Source organism: Callorhinus ursinus, unplaced genomic scaffold, assembly GCF_003265705.2.
Source record: "Callorhinus ursinus isolate GAN/ISIS: 27379988/994484 unplaced genomic scaffold, GSC_fseal_2.0 scaffold1, whole genome shotgun sequence".
NCBI lineage: Eukaryota > Metazoa > Chordata > Mammalia > Carnivora > Otariidae > Callorhinus > Callorhinus ursinus.
The window spans coordinates 22,630,333-22,639,161 of NW_027397063.1; positions in this window are offsets into that span (position 1 = coordinate 22,630,333).

An 8,829-nucleotide genomic window follows, 5' to 3' on the forward strand; every position below is an offset into this window, starting at 1 on the left:
TCTGGGTCACCCCACCATTTCATTAACCCAGAGCAGCAGAAATGTTGGCCAAGGAGTGAGAGAAAAGAGGCAGATGTTGAATATCACCTAAGCCTGAGAACCAGTTACAGCAGTGAAGTCTGCTGATCTCTAGTTTAACCTGTTGATCTTTCTTTTGAATCTTTGTTTTTGTTTTTTTTTTCTACAAGTGTTCCCAAGCACCTTCTTGAGGAATTAGTACAGTAAATTTAATGTGAGGGTTGACTGGATCTCACCATTGAAATAGTTGGAATGTAGCAGACATTGTTTGTTCTTTGCACACATTCCCTGAAAACAGAAAAGAAAAGAGGGGCATCTGGGTGGCTCAGTTGGTTAAGTGTCTGCCTTTGACTCAGGTCATGATCCTGGGGTTCAGGGATCAAGTCCCACATCAGGCTCCCTGCTCAGCAGGGAGTCTGCTTCTCCCTCTCCTTCTGCCCCTTCCCACTGCTTGTGCCCTCTCTCTCTCAAATAAATAAAATAAAATAAAATAGAAAAGAAAGGGAAAGAAAAAAAGACCTGATTCATAGCACCATGGCATCACTAAAAGTAGAATTGAATAGATATATGCCAGATTGGATCCGATGTACGGATAAGAGCGAGCTCCAGCACACCATCGGGTTTGGCACAGTGCTTCACATGTCATATGTATCCATAACTATTAGCTCTTGGCATTCTTATCTGTACATACATTCCACTTTGAACCCTGTATTACATTGTATGTTTATATGTCAGTCTTTCCTCCTACATGTATTTTTCTTGAGCTCAGGGATCATGGTTACATGGTTTAAAAAAGCCTTATAAGACACTGACCTCTTTCCTTAGGTCTTTCTCACCCTATTTCAGGAATAAAAAACCCATGTCTTTATTATGACATATGGATATGACCATCCTGTTTACCTCCATCTCTCCCAAGGCTGAACTGGCTAGGTCATTTTTGGCTACCTCCATTGCCTCATCTCTTGTCTTTAACCTAAGCCTCCTTTTATCTGCTGCTTTTTGAAAAATATTAACTAAATAAATGAATTACAGAACCAATGAACTAAGATGGAGGACCATAGAAAGAATATCAATCCTGAAAACCAGGGTAAACACCAGGATGTTAGTTTGAGGGCTTTAGATGCACTCATCATTAGGCCCTGGAAGATAATGTTTGCCAATAATACTAACAATGATAGGAAGAAGGCAAATAATAAATATAGATGTCACTGATAAAAATAATAAATATAGATAAACTATGAGGGTCATTTGTCAAAGCATTTTCTATTTTAAAAATTAATAATCACAGCAGCCCCATGGGATATAAAACATTATTTCTACTTTACAGAAATTAGCAGCAAGGGACACTTAGGAGAGAAGTAATGACTGGACCTTTAATGGTAAATATAGGAACATAACAATTGAAAGCCCCATTGGATTAGGTTGGAATTAAGGACAGGGTAGTATGGCTGCTGTGGGAATTTCTTCTGGCTCAACTGGGACTAATTCAGGAAAATTGGGTATGCTGAATCTGCATACGGGAAATGAGTGGATATAGTTATAAAAAGTTGAAGAAGATAGAGAAGAGAAAGCAAAGGACAATGATGCATGTACAGATCACAAATCAACACAAATGTGAGGAATGCGTCCAGGATGGAGAAAGAGTTCACTTACATCTAGCACACATTTATGCCTTCTCTTTCTAAGATACTTTCCTGAATTTGAATTACTTTTATTTTCACAACCCAGCCCTCATAGGTAGGTATTCTTCTCTCAGATCTCTCTCTCTCTCTCTGCTGTTTGGATTTCACTGTTACTTTCTTCCACAAGACTACGAATTCTTTCTTCATTGTTTGCTACGTGGTAGCTGCTGTATCAGTGAGTCTGAACAAAAAGCAGGGGAAATATTGTAGATCTTGCTCTGCAAAGAGATAAACAAATCAAATCTATTTTTGATTTGCCACCTTTATTTTTACTTAGTCATCATCCAAGTTTGAACTAATTTGTATACAGAAAATCTACAGTTTTTGGTGAGATGGAATAAAAAGAGGAATGACTTAGTATCTTGTATTTGACATAATAACATTATAAAAGGATTAAAATGATGCTTGTACTAATTTGTGTAATACCGAACTATCATAAGCTCTTCAGCATAATCCTTGAAATATAGTTTATATAAATAATTTTATTTAAAAAAGTTTTGGAGGCACCTGGGTGGCTCAGTTGTGGTTAACTGTCCAACCCTTGACGTTGCCTCAGGTCATGATCTCAGGGTTGTGAGATGGAGCCCTGCATCCAGCTCCGCATCCAGCTCCTCTCGCAGTAGGGAGTCTGCTTGAGTCTCCCCCTCTCTCTCTCCCTGCCCCTCCCCCCTCTCGAAAATCAATAAATAAGTATTTAAAAAAAAAGTTTTGGTCAATTCTAGACAGAAATCTTGTACCATAATTTTTTACATAGTACACCAGAGTTAATACATAACAATGCTTCTGTCCAGAATACCTGAAAATCATTGACCTTTGCAATTATATTAGTTAGGGTTCCGAATTGCAAGTGACAAAATCCCAAGCTGGCTTGATTAGACAAAACAGGCAATATTTTAACTCAAGAAATGTAAGGTATAAATGAACATCCAGTACATAAGAAAGTTGGGGATACAGCTAAGGCTTAGGAACTCTTAAAAGCAGGGCTTGAAGGAGTCTATGTACTAGCTGGGCTGCCATTTGCCTAACTACATTTTTCTCAATATAAAAGTTATAGAAGTTTCTTCTATGTGGCAGAAAACATGGCGTTTAATACCTTCTATGTTTTTCATCTTAAAGTTTTAAATCTCAGAGACTTATCCTGATTAGTCTATGGTCAAGTTCCTAGGCCTGGACCAATGACTTCGGCCAAGAATCAAAGAACTCTATTTTTACCAGCTTTGGTCAGATTTATACTCTTGGACCAAAGATGATGTTTAAAAGATGGAGTCATGAAAACAGAGCCTACATTGACAGAACCCTTAATTGATAGCGGGAATTCCAGAGAGCAAAGTATTGGGCAATAGCTACCCATTATAGGAATACAAAGACACAGTGTCCAGTTCTTATATCAGTGGTTACTGGGGACCCAGTAACTTTTTAGTATGTTTCAGAATGGTCCTTGGCTACCAACTCTCAGACTGCAGAAGGCTCTTCTTACAAGTTGCATCTATCAGTTGTAGCTCTCCTCCCGTTTGTTATTCCTTCTCACAAAAGGAACACTGTTAGTATTCACAACAACACTTGATAAAATAAAATCATGAGTTTACTCAATACCAAAGGCAGTGTTAGATATTAATTAACCCTTGTTGCTATAGAAAAATAATAACAACAGTCCTTTATTCTTTTATTACCAAGATTATAATTTAGCAGTACTTCCATTCCTGAGTCTCTTTAACAGGCAGTGACCTTTAACAAGTATCCACAAACAACATTAATATTTTCCTTCTCAGTCCTTGCCCTCTCCACCCGTTGTCTCTACTCTGTCTTTCAAATCACATTGGGTCATACAGAGGACACATGCTAGATGTTTGGATTCTAGAATTACAAGCTTCACAGCCAATTTGTATTTGCATAAAAGCAGACTCCTTTCTCAGACATTAGACACACATAGCAGCATTCAGCCTGCCAACTTTATTACTGTTCATTTCACCATCCTACACTCGCTTTTGCTGAAAAGAGCAGCATAAATCTCAGCAGTATAAAGGAAGTATCCCATAATCACTCATCAAAGAAATAAGATATTATCTTAATCCATGATACACATCAATGATGGGGTATTTGTTAAACAATTTATGATTTGGAAACAAAGGTAATAAAATCTGATTGAATATCTGAACCAGATATCTTGAAGGATAAAAACGGAACTCAGGGAAATAATATATATATATCTTTTCTTTTGTCTGGGAGTGCTATGCCAGTAACATATCAAAATACTTAGGTACAAATGTGGCAGCATAACAAAAATGCTTGAATAGGGAGACACTATCCCATATATTTTAAAATAGACAAACACAAACACACACTGTATATGCAATGTGTTCACATTCTAAGTCCCATTCTGTGACTTGCTGAACCAGCTAATGGGTTCCTCCATATTCAAAGATTTACACTAAGCCTTTTCTTACCAATTTTCCTTCTGCTACGGGAGTTACTGATGCTGACTGAACTCAGTGGCTCAATAAACAACTTTGCTATCTCAAAAAATACACCCTCTTTGCCAGCAAGAGGTTTGGAGTCATTCCAAGAAAAAGAAAAAAAAAAAAAACAATTCTGGTCAACAGAGAGAAGGGACCACATTGAAACGTCTGCACTCCTATTTTTACTCTGGTCATAAATCATTATCTACTCTGGCATTGATTAATTGGCCTTCCTCAAATCCTCCAGAATTCTTATGAAAATCCAGGATAAAGCACGATTACAATATTAGCAGCCAACAGGAAGGGATACGTTTCAAATTGTTGTCTGGAGATAACAGTGTATAGACAAAACTGTGTCACATTGGAAGCAGCTTTCTGATTATTTACATTTTTTAAGTGATTTAGTTCCTTTTGTCAAAGACTTCATTCACCCCCTTTCTTATCTTAGGTCTACAACCAAGCCCGAGAAAGGTGAGGATGACACGCTCTACATATCCCACCTGTCAGTGTGACACGAGGGCATCCTAGACCCATTGAAAATTTCCATGTTATGATGTCTAATTCTTCAGGGTTTATTGCTAATGATCAAGTTTTGCATTGGTAATGGAAGCTAGTATCTTAAATAGATTATAAATGGGCTAAAACAGCTGTCTGAATGTCACATATGGTCAGTCTCGAGGAGATTAGACTTGTAATTCTAACAATAGTTTCACTTTGAGAATTAATAAGCTTTTTATTTGAGGACCGTTCACTGATTCTTGCTTTCCATTTGCTCACTTTCTTCTTGCCTTACTTCACTCCTCAGTGATCGCATATCTTCCACTTGTGTTTGTTTCCTTTAAAGTAAGTTTCTCATTTCATTCTATAGTTTGGTAATTACCGTCCTGAATGATACATCATTGCTTGGTAAAGATTGGCTATTACCATAAATTTATAAAAGTAAAAAAGTCTGGCAAAGCACAAGGAAAAAAAATAGACCACCGGATTACGTTCAAGACTCCAAATCTAGAGCCATGAACATATGGACATTCGGTATATGGCAAAGATACGGACATGTCTTTATATGGATGGCCTTAATATATATGTCACTGGGAAACTGGCTAATTGCATGGATAATTAAAAATTAGATGCTGATTTTACACCACACAAAAATTTAAAATTTAGGTGAATTAAAAATGAATGAAAGGTAATATTGTAAATAAAATGAAAAGTTAGAAATGTATCTCTGCTCCACCCCTGAAGTAAATAAAGATTCCCTAATATCCCTGAAGCAAAAATCCTGAGGTAAATATTAAATGTAATTAAATTAAAATTAAATGGACAGTATAGATTAAGTTTAAATGGTTTTATGATTAAAATTTTTGAGGATTTAAAAGTAGAAGAAAAAATATAAATGGACAGACTACTGTTATTCCTAAAATGTTAGGTAAATAGGCAAAACTGAACTCTTAATTAATAAGAAGAAAGAGGAGAATAGTCAAAGTATTATCCCATGGCTATATTTTAATTCACAAATATCTTTACAGCACAAAGCATGTGGCAAAACATTGTTCTAAATCCCATTGCAAATATTAACCACATTACCCATTGTAACAATCACGTGAAGTTGATACTATCATGGTCATCCCCATTTTACAAGTGAAGAAAGTGGAAAGACGTTTGTAACTCATCCTAAGTAAGGCAATGAAGAAATGGACTCACTGAGATATGACTCCAAGCAGTTCCAGTTATAGATCTGCCCTATCAACCATTAACCTGCATTGCTTTCCTCAAAATTTTGTACAGAAATAGCAATTAACATTAACAATGCTTTTCCTTCTGGAAAATATTTGCCTTTTGCTTTGATTTCCCCCCCCCAAACATCTCATATACTTAACTACAGTAATGGAAAAAAGAAAGCAAATATTCCATTTGGTGACAGTTTAAATATTTCCAGCTTACCAACATAGCCTTGCGACAAAAGTCCCTACATCTTCTTATAATTGCAATATATTTCCAGTCTACTCCTTTTGATGTTTTCTACTAATTAATCTATAATTTAATAAAAATAGTAAATTAATTCTTACCCTTTTAAAATATGTAAAATTAGCACAAAGAAAAATTGAATAAGTACAAAAAGTGAATTAGATGAAAATACATTTGGAAGAATTGGAGTTGGATGAGATGGAATTAATAGTCTTAGTCTCTTAAATGTATAAAACATGGAGCACATGTGGGCTCTTAACAAATATCAGTAGAATGAATTAGTGAGTACAGAAATGCATGCTGAGACTTTCAGTCTCTTTGAATGATAATTAACAGTGGAAACACTCAAATATTAAAAATTACAAAAAAACTATATGAATTACTATTTTGGGAGACAGGGACCACAGAGAGGTATAAGTAGTGTGCTTAGAAAAGACCCTTACTTCTCATAAGCCTGAAAACACATGTCCTTTTTAAGTCATGGAATAATAACATCTTAGCTTGGAAATAATAACATCATGGAATAATAACATCTTAGTCTTTGTCTATCATCTAGTCAAAAACCCATCATCCTTGTTCGCCATTATATTACACTCCTGACAAATAGGAAGTCATGCTCTTTGAAGAGCTATGGAAGTAGGAAAACCAAGACGTCCCAACAAAAATGGTGTAGGGGAAAATGAAGTTAATTAAGATTCAGGATTCCTTGGTTCTAGTTCTGGCTGAGCCATTAAAGAGTAGAAGAGCAAATCATTTAACCTTACTGAGTCTACATTTCTTCATCTGGAAAATAAAAGAACTGGACATGATAACCATAGGTATAATTCTATCAACATGAAACATGCTCATTCTATGATTGCATTTTTTGGATGGATTTTCACTATAAAAATTTTTCCTATAGTCAACAAATATAGGACTCCATCTAACTGTCACAAAAATTTTTGTGATAACCCTTCAAGAAGTAATTATTTTTGTTTTGGATATTTCTTTTATCATAACAAGCCACCTACAAACCTTAGTGGCAAAAACAAAACAAAACAAAACAAAAAAAGCAAAACATAAATTTTCATCATGATTTGCAAGTTGGACAGAGCTTGGCAGTTATCAGCTTGTCTGTTCTATTCGGCTTCAGCTGGAGGGTTCCAAAGACTGATTGCTGAAGTGTTGTTCACTCAGACGCCTGGTGGTTGATTCTGACTGTTGATTTAAACCTTTTCCTGGGTTGGTGGCCAGAACATTTACATGTGGCCTCTCCATGTGACCTGAGCTTCTTTCTTCACAACATGCTGGGGTTTCAAGGACGACTGTCCAGAGCAGTGATCAGGTAAGCTCTACCACCTCTATGACCTGGAAGTTATACAGTGTCGCTTATTCTTCAATCTATTTCTGAGAAACAAGTCACTAAAATTCCAGTGAATTCAAGGGGAGAGGAATCAATCTCCACTTTCACTGAGTCTTCTAAATATTTGAATATTAATATCATGACCTCTTAAATTTTCTCTTTTCTTTGCTAAAATGTACCCTTTGGTTTCTTTAAATTTTTCATTCAGAATACATTTTGGGTTTCCCACACCCATCTTTCTGACTTCAAAAAATATCCTTTTTATCATCTGTGTTAAATGACACTGTTCTTCTCAAACTATGAAGCAGTAGCTCTCAAAGTATGAATCTGAGATCCTTGGAGGTCTCTAAAATCTTTTGGGGATGGGTCTGCAATTAAAACTACATTTAATAAAACTAAGGCATTATTTTTATTTTTTATTTTTCACTCTCATTCTCTGCAGTGAAGATTTCCAATCCTACATCACAAGTGATTTCACTGTTAGAAGATACTTTTGTTTGTTTTTAGAAAAAGGTAAAATCCTGACTCTCCTTTGAATATAAAGTGATCATGCATTTAAGATGTTATTTTGTTCATTAAACTGAGCGAACCAGGCATATGAGGGAACTGGTTTAAAAGAAAAGTCAAAAGGCCCAAATTTTATATGGGGCAAAGGAATGTTGAAATGAATTGCAAACAGAGGCAGAACTGTTTTTTTCCACAGGGTTCAGGGGAAGATATTTGAACCTCTACCAAAAAAGACAGGCTTTATACATCTTTCAGGCACCTACAACTACCTACAGAATAGTAAATAATTCCCACAGAATCAGAATCTGAGAAGGTGGACGGGTGTGTCTGGGACAATGCCTAGATAGATGCTCTATTGAAGCACAATAGAACACTAGGTGTTTTATCTATGTCATAACAAATTGAATGCAAAAGCAGATGTGAGGATTTATCTTCCATGAAGCCAAACATTAATCTGTAAAGTGTAAAAGAAGGCACTGCTTCTCATTATTTCTTTATTTTGAAAATATATTTTCATAAAATATCTTAACATATCATGGGTTTATTATTATTATTTAAGTGAATTACTTAACATTTATTTTTCTCAGTTTTAACTCCTAATACTGTAAATATTGATTAATACAACCAATATGAACAAAGGTCTTCCCATCCTCAATAAATATTAACAACATAAAGGATCCTGAGGCCAAAAATTAGAGAATCACTACTTTAAGATCTTTGGTTATGAAGTGCATCAGAATATGTTACCCCGAAATAGGCCATTTTGGCGTAAGGATTATTTTGAACCAAAAGTAATTGAGAATCAATATATTCAGGAAGCATTCTCCTCCCCTTATCTATCTAAAAGCAGAGCAGGGCA